Raw genomic sequence first — 15,246 nt, forward strand, 5'->3', positions numbered from 1 at the left:
ATCAACATATTGGTTTTACTTGGAAGTTGCTTTGTTTTAAAATCAGCCTGAATGCCATGAACCTATCCTATGGGGCTCTTGTAGATCTTCCTCCTTTAGTGTGTGTATCAGGATAGTGTGGCCCTAGAGCCCTCAAACTCAACTCTGGACCTCGAAGCCATTTCCACTGCGGTTTTTCATTATTCCCCTCTAATCTGGGACTAATTTAGACCTGGGACACCAGGTGTGTGCAAATAATGATCAGATAGAAGGGAAAAGCATGAATGAATGATGAATAACCCTGCACTTGAGGAGATCTTGACTGAAGAACTCAGCTACAACAGAGGCGGCCAGCATAATCAGACCCTAACACCATGTCCCACCTGATATCTCACTACATCCACATGGGGATGATGGCCTACTCTATAATTGGGATGATAATAATTTTCCTAGGACTCCTTATTCAAATGCTTATAAAAGGACGCATAAAAGGACATGTTTACCATACTTTCTATAAGATCATCATGGTTTACCATATAACAATGGTAAAAAAAAAGAAATAATTTAAGTGCCAACAGCATTAAAACAATTTAAGTTGAAAAACGTTATGTGAAGAAAGAGTTCTGTAGTTCAATATACGGGCAGGTAAATAAAGCCTGATAGAGCAGAGGATTAAACCTGCCTCCTAGTCTTTACATTTAGGTAGAACTAGAGGGTAGAGGCTGACTTAGAATGTAAAGTCATGTCAATAGCGCAGCCAAACTTCCCTCTGAGATTTGTTATATTTTGTCCAGAAGCACCTCCATGTTCTTACACCTATGAGGAGGGCAAAACAATGTGAGAAATGATGTACAATATTAATAACAGGATAATAATATATGAATTTCAATTGCATGTGAAGACATTGAGGTGTCAGTGTTTGATGTACATACAGTGTCATATTTCAGACCTGTGTGCGCCCTCACCAGGCAATGCTGATTCATGGGTCCAGGTAAGTTGAGTTTGGAGGTGCCCAGGGGAATCTGCTTGTTCTCCTGTCTGGGGCCTGAACCTCCATCTTCATAAGCTTCTATTCACGACGCTGCACAGCCTTCTTACGCTCCACCACCCTAAACACACACAGAAAGGAGTGTTCAGTCAGGATATCGTCTTCCCTTTATGAGCAATAGTATTCCGTCTGTCTGCTACCAGTAAGGGCCACTCATGCCTGCAGCTTGCCGTCTGAGCTGTGAGCTTTGACCCCCTTGGACAGCTTCAGCTTACTCTTGGCCAGTGCCGACTGCTCACTCCTGCCGACAATCTGGAAGTGTTAAATGAAGAGAGAAGACAGACTGAAGTAAATGTTGAGCTAAAATAGGACATGACAACGTATCACCACTTTTTGTCTCTATCAAATATCTGTTGGTCCCTTCACCTTGGACTGGAGGTTGGCCTTAGACTGACCAAAGGTCTTTGGCGGCGCCCGCTGGTGGTTACACAGAACTGCAACCGCTCGGTTATCTCTGTTGTAGGAGAGCAGCTTCTCTGCCAGGTTCTGTCACTGTGGAGCAACATGGGAATAAAGGAATATGAATGGTGTTAATACAGATATGTAAACAATAACTGACTAAGATCAAATCAAATTGTATTAGTCATGCACTGAATACAACCGGTGTAGATCTTTCAGTGAAATGCTTACTTACGAGCCCCTAACCAACAATGCAGTTAAGAAAATATATGGATAAGAATAATAAATAAAAGTAACAAGTAATTAAAGAGCAGCAGTAAAATAACAATAGCGAGACTATAAAGGGGGGTACCGGTACAGAGTCCATGTGCGGGGGCACTGGTTAGTTGAGGTAATATGTACATATATGTCATGCATAGATGACAACAGAGAGTAGCAGCGGTGTAAAAGAGGGGCGGGGGGGGGGGGGGGGGGGGGGGCAATGCAAATAATCTTGGTAGCCATTTGATTAGGTGTTCAGGAGTTTTATGGCTTTGGGGTAGAAGCTGTTTAGAAGCCTCTTGGACCTAGACTTGGCGCTCCGGTACCGCTTGCCGTGCGGTAGCAGAGAGAACAGTCTATGGCTAGGGTCTCTAGTCTTTCACAATTTGACCTTGCCCGGTAATACATGAGCTCACTGGTCATTACAATATCGAGTGGATGGTTTTAATTCAGGCCATATATACAGAGCAGGAGGCAGGAAGCCCTCTTGTCCTTGGTTGTTACCTCAAATATGTAAGGGGGTGGGCTAATGTTTGACCAGACCACCAGGGAGAACTCTTCTGTACCTCCACCGACCCATCTCCTCCCCCATCCAGATCATCTGCACGTGCACCTGCTTGCCTTTTGAGCACATGCACACATATGATTTAATTGCAGGTTGCTATCCACACTGTAAACAGATTTAATATCAGTGGCAATCCAGCGAGTGCCACCTCTATCAACAGAAACATCCCACTATGAGGATGGAGGGAGAGGGATACTGGGCCCCAGCAACACAGAGGGACTAACACGCTGAGAAGAAATCGGCGAGCATACTGACTGAACACAGCACATTTGGGACTGAGAATCACAAGTGTTCTATAGGAATGAATGACTGCTAACATTAAGAGACAGGACATCAGACACAGATCCATAGTGGGATCTTCCAGGAGTTCTAAACAAAGCATTTTCATTCACAGACATTTGAATAGGTTGAGGGACGTGTGGTAAAATAATGGTATAAAACAGGTGCACCTGTAAGGATGGCATGTAAATGTAAATGTGGTGTTTGGGGGACATACTGTTGGACAGCTGTCGGAGCTGCTCCTGCACGGTGATGGATACCTTAGCAGTCAGGCCGGGCAGCAGGGAGGGACGACAGCCACGTATTCAACAAGCCCGCCTGGAGGGAGGAGAGGCAAATACACGTACGTGTGACACGAGGACTAGAACGAGACAGGTGTGAAAACACTAGATGGCAGTATAATCCTGAGGTTCTTGAACTGCAGTCAACAAAAAATGAAAATAGAAAATACTGCCATCATCATTAAAAGTAAGGAGCAGATTAAAAAAGGCCATCTTATTACTTTCCGCTGACTTAAATGCAATTCTAAAAGTATCAGTGTAGGTCTAATCTGCCAAAGACAAGAATTACATTTCCATTAACTGCACCACCACACAGCAAGGACTCTCCTCTCCAATAACAAGCTATGCTTGGAGGTTAAGAGCAGGGGTCTACAGCTGTAATGACACATACCCCAACATAATTGCATGGGCGTCACATAGGCGTGTATAGATAATTAATTAACCAAAGCAATCCCAGTGAGATCCTACACTACAGTGTTGTGGATGAAGAGTAAAGGTGATGCTGGTATAATGAAAATCTAAAATCTCATCAGACAGACCTGGGACAATCAGGACACACCCTCCCTCCCCCTCATACAGAGAGGCTGCTGGGTGGTGAGAAAGACCTTCCTTCCCTTCAACTCCTTACCCCCTCCGTTCCACACCCACTAGGGGAGCCCATTAATCCCAGGATATATCTGCATGCTTTATGAATCTCTGGCCATGTCCCCATACTTGCATTCTAAATAGGCATTTTATGTATGCGGAAATATAAAGTTTTATAGTATGTGATATTTCGAGAATGCTGTAAATGCCAGGATGTTATATTCATTTCAGCTTGTCATCTAGTAGAATTCGGCTGCACCCTTCTTAGGAAGAGAATAGTCTTTCCAGACTCACGTTTGTTTGACAACAGAAGATAATCAGCTGTAGCCAAATGAACGAATGGCGTGAATCAACGCAATTGTGCATTAGATGGCGCATTCTCAGGATGGGGGAGCCCATGTTTTTAGAGTAGGCCAACTTTTAGAATTTACAATGTTGTTCTAGACATTCAGTTAGCCTACATAGCATTGTTTAAATATTCCCCATGTAATGTTAATGGGGAGCTAAGATGGCTGCCATAGAATGTTGTAGTGTCATGTAAATTAATCATAACTCTGGTGTGGGTAGCCAAAGACCTGAATTTTCGTGTCATATGACCATAGCACCGGTTCCAATCCAAGGGCCAATGCCCTTTTAGCAAACTCCAGGCGGTGCTATGGTCAGATGACATGAAAACAGAGCTCTTTGGCCATGCACACCAATGGTGGGTTTGGCCATTGAAAGAATAATGCATATGCAAAAAATACCTCATCCCTACTGTAAAATATGATGTTGGATCTTTGATGTTATGGGGCTAATTTTTCTTCCAGTGGTCCTGGGGCCCCTTGTTAAGGTCAACGGCATCATGAATTTTACCAAGTATCAGAACATTTTAGCCAAAACTTTGTTGCCTCTGACAGGAGGCTGAAACTTGGCCGCAAGTGAATCATCCAGCAAGACAATAACCCCAAGCACACATGCAATTCCACAAAGAAATGGTTAATTGACCACAAAATCAACATTTTGCAATGGCCAGCTCAGTCTCTCTGGACTTCAATAGGGCAGTCCGTAAGCGTAGATGAAGGATATCAAGGATCTGGAAAGCTTCTGTATGGAGGAATGGTCTAAGATCCCTCCCAATGTGTTTTCCAATCTCTTTTTTTAAGGCTTAGTGTCCTTATCCTCACAAGGGGAGGGTGCTGGAGCTGCGAAAACAAGGGATCCAATAATTTTGACCCCTTTTTTTCCCAGGTTTGTTTTGTTAAAGGCCTAGTGCAGTCAACTTGATTTTCCTGTGTTTTACATATATTTCCACAAGATGAGGGCAGAATAATACTGTGAAATTGTGAAAATTATTTATGATGCCCTTTTAGTGGAAGAGCTGTTTGAAAAGACCGCCTGAAATTTCAGCCGTTTTGGTGGGATGGAGTTTTGGCCTGCCTGGTGACATCACCAGGTGGTAAATTAGTTAAAAGACCAATAAAAAAAGAGAGTTGCAGACCTCTCTGCCAATTTACAGCTAATTTTCAGTTTTCCCCTCTCCACTCAGACCATTTGTTGCTTGAGATAATGCTCTTTTACTAAGAAGCTATTGTTCCTTTTTACCATTTTAATTAAAATAATCACAGTAAGGTACTTAATTGTTACCAATAAATCATTTTATATTGACATAAAAAACACCTGCATTGGACCTTTGTATTGGTATCAAATATTACAATTGTAAAAAATTTAGATAAAATATAGCTCAGTATTTGTATTATTTATTTTATAAAGTATTTTTTTCTCATCTTTATCAAAGGATCCAATAATTCCGGACCCCTCTGTACCTCAGCCTGGCCTGATGGTCAGCTACTGTCACAAGGGTTTGAGAAGTTGGTGGTGGGATGCTAAGAGAATCTCCACATTACACACTGAATAAATAATGTTTGAACAAACCATGTTTGAACAAACCATTCTGATCGTACTCACTCAAGTAGCAACGGTGAGTCAGACATGTACTGTACTGCTGTTACTTTATATAGGCTACTGTATATGCACACTGACAGTCACTGACACACTCACACAGACCCTTGTACTGTCCACAACAGGTGGATAAATAAGGTCTCAAGCCCGGCCCAGCTAAACATGGCAGAGGGAAAGCATTCATTAGAGCTTGCACCAATTTCCTCCTGTGGCTGGTGCTTAGACCCTCTCCCAACTTCTGACCTGGCCTTTCAAAGTGTTAATCAGCCCGACTCGGAGCAGCGATTAACATTCCCCCCTCCAACATGCCCCTCCATTTCCTGATGTGCCATAGGTCACGAAAGAGACATCCCCTTCTCTGTCCGTCAACTCCTCCGCCTCTCGCCTCTCAGGAGTGGATCACAAGCATGTAATTTCGCACCAATCATAGCAATAACCTGCCTCACTGCCTGGCGACACCGCCTTACTTCTGCCTGAGGGAGGGGTGAAAGGACAGAGGATTTATGTATAATCCACCCACGCCAAGATCCGCCTCTTAACCTTCCCTCTCTCCCTATCAGGCACAGGATAGGCTGGGAACATCAGGCTACAGTAGACTGAGGCTACAGGCAAAAACATAGATGGATGGAGATTGTTCTCTGAGGCTAGATTCACACCTGTGGCTGTTATGGTCACTCACTGGGCTTTACTGTATCTTTAGGCTACAGACATCTACAGCACAGCAACACAGACAACATGCTGTGAGGGATGTTTGTTTACATGTTGAGATAAACAAGCCAGACTGGTTCCCGTGTGACTCACGTTGAGGCGATCAAACAGGTCATCTCCAGGCTCCTTATTCTCCATGAACACCTGAATAAACCAAATAAGGTCAAGAGAGAGAGACAGGTTTTAAATCCTACCCTGTCCTAGACCTCCAGACCTCCAGCCCAGACACACAGATGCTCACATCTAGTCTACACACTGATCATGATAGGAGAGCCCAGGGCTGTCTAACCTGCTCCTTCAGCTCACAGGGGAGACAGAGAGTGATGGAGGAAAAAAGATCTGCATCAATTATATTTTCCAAGAAGTCCTGTTTTCTTCCTGCTCTAAATAAACCAGCTAAAATATGCAAGGAACTAATTAAATGGTAACAGATGTGTTGCTTTTTAAAACAGACCGATTTGAATGACAATTTATCCTTGAGCCAATACTAAATAACTAAATAGGGAAATAAGAGACTTTGATGAATGTGTGAGGATTTAGAAAGATTTATTCCAGACTCAGTGTCTGGAGTGGCGCAACAGAGAGCTGACATCTGATTGATCAACCAATGTGTTGGGAGTCATCAGGAAGGACCTGAAAATATGGCAACAATCTGCACTCATCACAGGCTGTTTATGCATGAACAGATGTCTAAGACACAGCAGTATGCTGGTTCAACATTCAAAATGCTGTTTAGATGATACGCAAAGTGACCGGACACAGACATACACTTCACAATGCAGATGCTGGCAAGTGTAGATTGGTAGATAGATAATCATGTAATCTGGCTATCCAACACTTTGCATTGCAATTCATCACTCTCTCCCATGGAGCTGGAATGAGAAATCATTCTATTCAATCTGACATTTACCAGCTATCCCTTTCCCTCAGAATAAACAAACAAAAATATTCAGGACACTAATACTTTTAAATACTAATTTCAATAATTACACCTTCTGCCAGAAAACAAAAAACATTGGCTGTCAGAGGCATTGTTTCCTATTCCTCTTGGAGATAGCATGGCTGAATCCTGACACCCCCCAGCTAATGTTGTTTAGCCTCATTTTCACACTGACAGACAGCTGCTTGGCAGAACAGAATGAAATCAGGCGAAAATCGCCCTTCATTTTGTTTTTTGTGTCAGAATTACTTTGACTGACAGATTCAATATTGGGCCTGATGGGATAATCAATTAAAGTGTGAATAGACATTTGTTTGGATACATTTCTCCTTCCTCAGTAGTTTATCTTGAACATGTAAAGCAGTCATTTGGGTTTGAGTGTTGGCATATTCCTCAATTGAAAAGTATTGGAGGAATTACTGCAACATTTTGTTATGAAGAGCAACCCTAGAAGTGAAACTCCTTTTGCATAATCCCCATCAAATTGATCTGTCAATTATTTCTCTAAAAATTATTATTAAACTACTAACTTTCATTTGAACTCTTGACTTTAGAAGTTTGAAGTGAGCCTGTTCCAACAGAAGCAAACACTAGTGGTTAAATCAGAGAAATGTAAATGCTGGCAGCGACACAAATTAAATCTAAAATGATGCCCTCCAGGCATGTCTCTCTTCCTGGGGCTCTCTCCCTGTCCTCCACCCCAGGGCACCTACTCTGAGCAGACAGCTCAGTCTGAGGGTGCTGCTGGCCTTGGCTGATTCTGAAATGGCAGTGCCTGGCCAAAACTAGTGTATATAAGGAAAGGGAATAGAGTGCCATTTCAGACGCATCCCTTGTAACAGCTAGTGGTGCGGAGGCTGTTGGCTACTTACCCTCGGTGACGGGAACCTTATTGTAGTAGCAGATAAAGTCTTTACCCAGAAAGTCAAACTCCACCACACTGTCCTTGTCCTCTAGCGTGTCGTGGATGGTGATGTGCTACATCCTCAGGGAGAAGCAGCCCACCGTGTCAGCCGTCTCGTCCTTCTTCTTCTCGTTACCTGCTCTCAGCTGGAGGAAACAGCAGCAGGGGGAGGACAGGGGATATGGTCTGGCAGAATGGGGTGATTTTCTCTTCGATGTGGTCTAATACCCATCAACCTGTGTATGGCAGAGGACTGTCTCTGGCGGGTCCACCTCTGTATGAACTTGAAGGTTCTGCTGGCTGATCGCATCCACACAGCTCTTCAACACAGAGCCTAAGGAACACTCTCGTCACATCATTGTCTTTACATGGTCTCTCCACACCCATGTTTCATTACATGGAGAGCTTCCAGGCAGTGCTTTCTTATTCCATTCAGAAGCCTTGCATTTGCTACAACCGAGGGCCAATATTCAATCATAACCTTTTCAGTATTTCATGAGATTGTGGTTAAAACTATGTATTCATAGTTATGTGTTTAGTAGTTCACTTCTTCCACAAGTGTCTAGCCTGAAGGCTGAAGAAATTTGGCTTGGCCACTAAGATCCTCACAAACTTTTACAGATTCACAACTGAGAGCATCCTGTTAGGCTGTATCACCTCTGGTACGGCAACTGCATCGCCCGCAACCGCAGGGTGTGGTCTGTCCAACGCATAACCGGGAGCACACTACCTTCCCTCCAGGACACCTACAGCACCCGATGTCACAGGAAGGCCAAACATATCATCAAGGACATCAACCACCCGAGCCACGGCCTGTTCATTCCGCTACCATACAGGTGGATCAAAGCTGGGACCGAGAGACTGAAAAATAGCTTCTATCTCAAGGCCATTGTTAAATAGCCACCACTAGCTGGCTACCACCCTGTTATTCAACCCTGCACCTTAGAGGCTGCTGCCCCATATACATAGACATGGAATCACTGTTGACTTTAATAATGCAACACTACTCACTTTAACAATGTTTACATACTGTTTTACTCATTTTATATGTATATACTGTATTCTATTTTACTATATTTTAGTCAATGCCACTCTGACATGGCTCACCTTAATATTTATATATTCCATTATTTTACTTTTAGATTTGTGTGTATTGTTATGAACTGTTAGATACTACTCTACTGTTAGAGCTAAGAACACAAGCATTTCGCTACACCCGCAATAACATCTACTAAATATGTGTTTGTGACCAATAACATTTGATTTGATTTGTTAAATGTCTAGTGGAGAGAGGCAGTCAGAAAGGGTGACATTATGTTTGCATAGTAGAGTAGCGCTAGCCAGCGGCTGCTTAATTAGCTATCCCCTCACAATCTCACTGTTGCCAAGGCCACATCGTCATGGCGACAAACTGTGGAATAACTTAACCTTCAAAATAAAGAACTGGGTGATAAGAGGATGGAGGAAGGGAAGAGAGAAGGAGATGTGAGAGTACCAGGAGGCTGGGAGCTCAGGAACTAGCTATGTTGATTTTAATGGCCACAAACACACAATGGAGAGAGAGAAGGATGAGGAAGCTGGGCGATGAAGAACCAGAGAATCACAGAAACTAGTACTGGTTAATTTCCTTCTCTGTCTGTCCAATGGCAGAATGCTGTAACACCACAGAATTTCTAAACACAGAACCCCAACATCACAAGACTAGCGGGAACATTTTCGATTCAGACTCGGCAGACCAGAACGGAGTTTGAGTCAATGAGAGAAGTGAAAGATTCTTCCTTAGTTGTTAATTTTCTCGAAAGGTATAAAGGTACAACCTAGATTTGAGCCAATGTCTTAAGTATCTGAACATGTTATAACTCCAACCTCATGAAAGTGACAAAGTGACACTTTTTCATTTTCAGCAGTGCCTTTGATTTGACGGCCTGCACAGGCACAATTATGCACGAGACAACTGTTAGACCCGATGACACTTTTCTGCGCATGAGCTTAGCTAGCCAACGTCCCCATGACATCGCCTACAAGCGTGATCGGGGATTTCTATTGGTGAAGCAGTTTCTAAATATCTTCATACTAAACCATCTTTGCTAACACCCGGTGTCAGGAATCCTTCAGAAATGTTTAAGTAAAGCAGAGGAAAAGACTATGAAAATAGGAGTTGAATGGGTAGGATAGCGATGGAGGAGAGTGGACTGTGTATTCTAGTGTAAGCCTATGTTTAACCTTGTTGTTAATCTCTAAAAGACTCCAGGGAGATGGAGCAGAGCAGACTATCGCCACAGTGGAGATAGAAGGCCGGATACAGAGTGGCTTTACATGTTCTGTACACACCATGGTCAAAGCCCAGTTCATCTACCTCTGATCTCTCAGTAGCAGCAGCAGCAGTACCAGCAGCACTATGTTTACCCAACCAGTCATAGTGCACGCTTCTCTCACTAAGCAGTGGCGGGGAGATGGCAATATGAATCACAGGCACACCATACATGCCCATATGCATGCAAAACACCTCTGATTCATTACGTCAATTGCACCAAATCACACGTTCCTCTCACGCAACACAAAAGGAAATAGCTTCTAAACTCGCCGATACTGACGTGCTCCCCACAGACCTCTGCTTAAAAATCAAAACAACTGTTCAGAATATTCAAAGCTTCAGAAGTTCACAGTGCGACTTCTAGGCCTATTCAACAACTATTCAGAAGCACAGATCACACCCGCAACATAAACTCACATGGTTTCCTCTATTCAATATGGTGTGGTAAAATAGAATACAACTCCTACAACACACTCAACTGTTCTACGACAAAATAAAATAAACACCTACAGATGCAGAACCCAACCATAATGGCCACGCAATGTTCAAAACCAACTTAAATAACTGAAGCAATTTTGAGATTGAATGTAATAATTTTCCTCACTGTATGAATGAATGTGTTTGAATGAATGGAGGGTCATGGGTCATGTCATGGTCAGGACAATAGGAGACTAACAACTACAGTAGCCTTGAGTTTCTGATTCAGATTTTTTACCCATGAAAATGCCACAAGGCTGGGAACATTATGAAATGTAGGCTACTGCGTGGAAGGGGCTGGTCCAACTCAAGGTGTCACAAAAAATTGCACCCCCCCTCCCCAACGTAAAAAATATTTTCACATGACCCTCCCCTTGTACTGTAAAATAATTGCACCCCCTCATAGACTTAACTGCAAATAATGTTTACGACCACAAATAACAATTACTTTAGCCAGCCTGTGTTTATAAACGTGGATATCGACTTTGCCACGTCAGCATGCTTTTATGGCAGAGTCGCTACCACACAGGGCAACGGGACAGAAGGCTGAGGGTTCCCCGACCACCATGGACTAGCTCACTCTCCCTGCCCACTTCATTAGGGGCGGCAGGTAGCCTCGAGGTTAGAGCGTTGGGCCTGCAACCAATACGTCGCTGGTTTGAATCCCAGAGCTGACAAGGTGAAAAAATCTGTGCCATTGAGCAAGTCACTTAAGCCCAATTGCTCCAGGGATGCTGGAAAATGGTGACCCTGGCCATGACCCCACTCCCTACGGATGTTTCAGGGGGGTTGGGATATGCTAGACAACTATAGGACTAAGCACCCCCCAAATTGTCAGTAGGCCTACACCACAATCAGAGCTGGCTGCAGACAACAATCAGTTTTTCAACATTTTGATGCAATATTTATAATTATATAAAATATCTTAATTGAAAGATTCAATCATGGTCATTCTTACTGACAGTTGTGGCTGCTTTGCGTGATGTATTGTTGTCTCTACCTTCTTGCCCTTTGTGCTGTTTTCTGTGCCCAATAATGTTTGTACCACATTTTGTGCTGCTACCATGTTGTGCTGCTGCTATGTTGTGTTGCTACCATGCTCTGTTGTCATGTGCTGCTGCCATGCTATGTTGTTGTCTTAATGTACTGTAGTGTTGTCTCTCTTGTCGGGATGTGTGTTTTGTCCTATATATATTTGTATCTATATTTATTAATCCCAGGCCCCCGTCCCTGCAGGATGCCTTTGCCTTTTGGTAGGCCGTCATTGTAAATAAGAACTTGTTCTTAACTGACTTGCCTAGTTAAATAAAGGTTAAATACAAATACAAATAAATATGAAATTCATTTTCCATTTCCACCAACAAGTTTCTGTGCCAATGCACCACACAACCAATAAACAAAGCATACTGACTTCGGGTGCTTCAATATCATGGTTTGAGTTTTCAGCACCAGAATAAATAGACCGTCAATCTCGACAAACAGAAAATACATTCCCTCCCTAACTTGAAGCCCTACCCAGTATCAAAGCATTGGCTTGACAATCTCCGAATGTCATTGAACTTTTTATTTTTTTGCAGAGGTCTCTTTCCATTCATCAAATGGCTGCTGATTACTTTATTTATCAATAGAAGAAAAATACATACACTACCGTACACAAAAAGTACACAACAATTTGGGGTCACTTAGAAATGTCCTTGCTTTTGAAAGAAAAGCACATTTTTTGTCCATTAAAATAATTGATCAGAAATACAGTGTAGACATTGTTAATGTTGTAAATTACTATTGGTGTTTGGAAACGACAGATTTTTAATGGAATATCTACATAGGCGTACAGAAGCCCATTGTCCGCAACCATCACTCCTGTGTTCCAATGGCACGTTGTGTTAGCAAATCCAGGTGTATCATTTTAAATGGCCAATTGATCATTAGAAAACCCTTTGGCAAATAGAATGAAACATTCAAATCACAGCGCTTTTGCGTGGTTATTCAAATGACATTTTCACCGTAGCCTAGAGTAGAATGTTGTACTCACTTGAGAACGATAATGCAATTATTCATTGCATTGTGGTGTTGTAGGCTAGTCTAGGTAGGATAGAGGTAATGTCCCTAAACAAGATCAATAGGGGAGGTTTTTGAGCTACGTGTCTTATGTCTTCAAATATCAAATCAAATTGGATTTGTCACATGCGCCAAATACAGCAGGTGTAGACCTTACTGTGAAATGCTTACTTACAAGCCCTAACCAACAATGCAGTAACCAAATGTAAAGAAAACAAGAACAATAAATAAAAGTTACAAATAATGAAAGAGCAGCAGTAAAATAACAGTAGTGAGGCTATATACAGGGGGTACCGGTACAGAGTCAATGTGCAGAGTCGATGTGCGGGCGTTAGTCGAGGTAATTGAGGTAATATGTACATTAAAGTGTTGTTAAAATTATTAAAGTGACTATGCATAGATAATAACAGAGAGAAGCAGCGAGGGGGGGGGGGGGGGGGGGGGGGGGGGGGCAATGCAAATAGTCTGGGTAGCCATTTGATTAGATGTTCAGGAGTCTTATGGCTTGGAGGTAGAAGCTGTTTAGAAGCATCTTGGACCTAGACTTGGCGCTCCGGTACCCATTACCATGCGGTAGCAGAGAGAACAGTCTATGACTAGGGTGGCTGGAGACTTTTTACAATTTTTAGGACCCATGCCAAATCTTTTTAGTCTCCTAAGGGGGAATACGTTTTGTTGTGCCCACTTCACAACTGTCTTGGTATGCTTGGACCATGTTAATTTGTTGGTGATGTGGACACCAAGGAACTTGAAGCTCTCAACCTGCAGCCCGTCGATGAGAATGGGGGCGTGCTCGGTCCTCCTTTTCCTGTAGTCCACAATCATCTCCTTTGTCTTGATCACGTTGAGGGAGAGGTTGTTGTCCTGGCACCACATGGCCAGGTCTCTGACCTCCCTATAGGCTGTCTCGTCGTTGTTGGTGATCAGGCCTTCACTGTTCTTTCATGAGCAATAATGCAATTGGCCTCTCTGCTGCCTATCAGCGATTCCTATTGATTCTTGTGGATCCCTATTGAAAATTGATGCAGCTTTGAATGCTTTTATGTGTGGTATGATTGGTAGTGATTGCTAGTTAGCCTATTGCAGATCTAGACAAACGATCCACCTAGAGGGCAGGATGTACAGTTAGGATGGCGGACTATATTGACCTGTAGTATAATTAAACAATAAGGCATGAGGGGGTGTGGTATATGGCCAATATACCACAGCTATTGGCTGTTCTTATGCACAACGCAACGTAATTAGAGCAGTAAAAATAAATGTTGTGTTATACCCATGGTATACGGTCTCTTATAAACTTGGTGGTTCGAGCCCTGAATGCTGATTGGCTGACAGCCGTGGTACATCAGACCGTATACCACAGGTATGACAAAATATGTATTTTTACTGCTCTAATTACATTGGTAACCAGTTTATAATAGCAATAAGGCACCTCTGGGGGTTGTGATATTTGGTCAATATACCACGGCTAAGTGCTGTGTCCAAGCACTTTGCGATGCATCGTGGCCATATAGCACACCCCCCCCAGGCCTTATTGCTTAAATATACCATGGCTGTCAGCCAATCAGCTTTCAGGGCTTGAACCACCCAGTTAAAAATGAAAGTTAGGGAACGGAAAAACATTGAGCACCAAAACACCTTGGGGAGGCACATGCAAGCAGATTAGGAAATGTGGCTAGGATGGAAGAAATTATATAGTAAAACCCATAGCCACGGGGAGCAGGGGTGTTGAGGGTGCTGCAGCACCCCCTGATAAATCACAATTAAGTACAAAAATGTCAATAGAAAATACACCAATTTATTGTGCCATCATATGACAAGACACACAGACAAGATGTCTTAGAGTAGTGGAGTAGTTTGGAAAACTAACTTGTGGTCTTCCTCTAGTTACAACTAGTGAACCTTATTTGAGCGATGACTATTGGAACATTAAAACCCATTGTGGGACTGTTCCATTAGTTGACTGCTCCATAGTGTTTCTCTGGCCAGCAAACCGTCTCTTTCATTAACCCTTTCCTCTCCTGTAACTTCTCCTTTACCATCCAGTCAATGTTCTGAGCCGAGCCAGTCTCACTTTGCATAGGTGATGACATCCTGGATTCTCTTCTTCAACATGCCTTGTTTATGGTGCACCCCCCGCCCTCGGAACAGACCCGGGGGCTCAATCTTAAAGTTGCCGATGCGCTCCCGGTGGTGGTCATGCACACGGAAGACATACTCCTCCACTATTTTCTGGTTGGCCTCTTTCATTACCTGGAATTAAATATTTATCAGAAAATACTGTATATCATGACAATAAAGCCTGCTTGATCTCAACCAGTTTTAATATTGCTCTCACAATATTGTCAATCCATAGCAATTACACTCAATCCAATGTATTGGAGTAGTCATTTATCTCTTGCTTGAGTAATGGCCCTAGCTTCCACCTTTTCCTTGTGCATGGGGTGGAGCTCCCCAAAGTCACACTTAGGTCACTAATCAGCATCCTCTCCTCCATGGTCATCTCC

The 15,246-nt window shown here is 43.0% G+C and overlaps 1 pseudogene; it reads right to left on the reverse strand.

Annotated features, from left to right (window-relative positions):
• Window positions 1-724: 724 nt before the first annotated feature.
• LOC118966628 lies at window positions 725-14,989 on the reverse strand (annotated as a pseudogene).
• Window positions 14,990-15,246: the final 257 nt, after the last annotated feature.

The sequence above is a fragment of the Oncorhynchus mykiss genome, chromosome 1 (genome assembly GCF_013265735.2).
Source record: "Oncorhynchus mykiss isolate Arlee chromosome 1, USDA_OmykA_1.1, whole genome shotgun sequence".
NCBI lineage: Eukaryota > Metazoa > Chordata > Actinopteri > Salmoniformes > Salmonidae > Oncorhynchus > Oncorhynchus mykiss.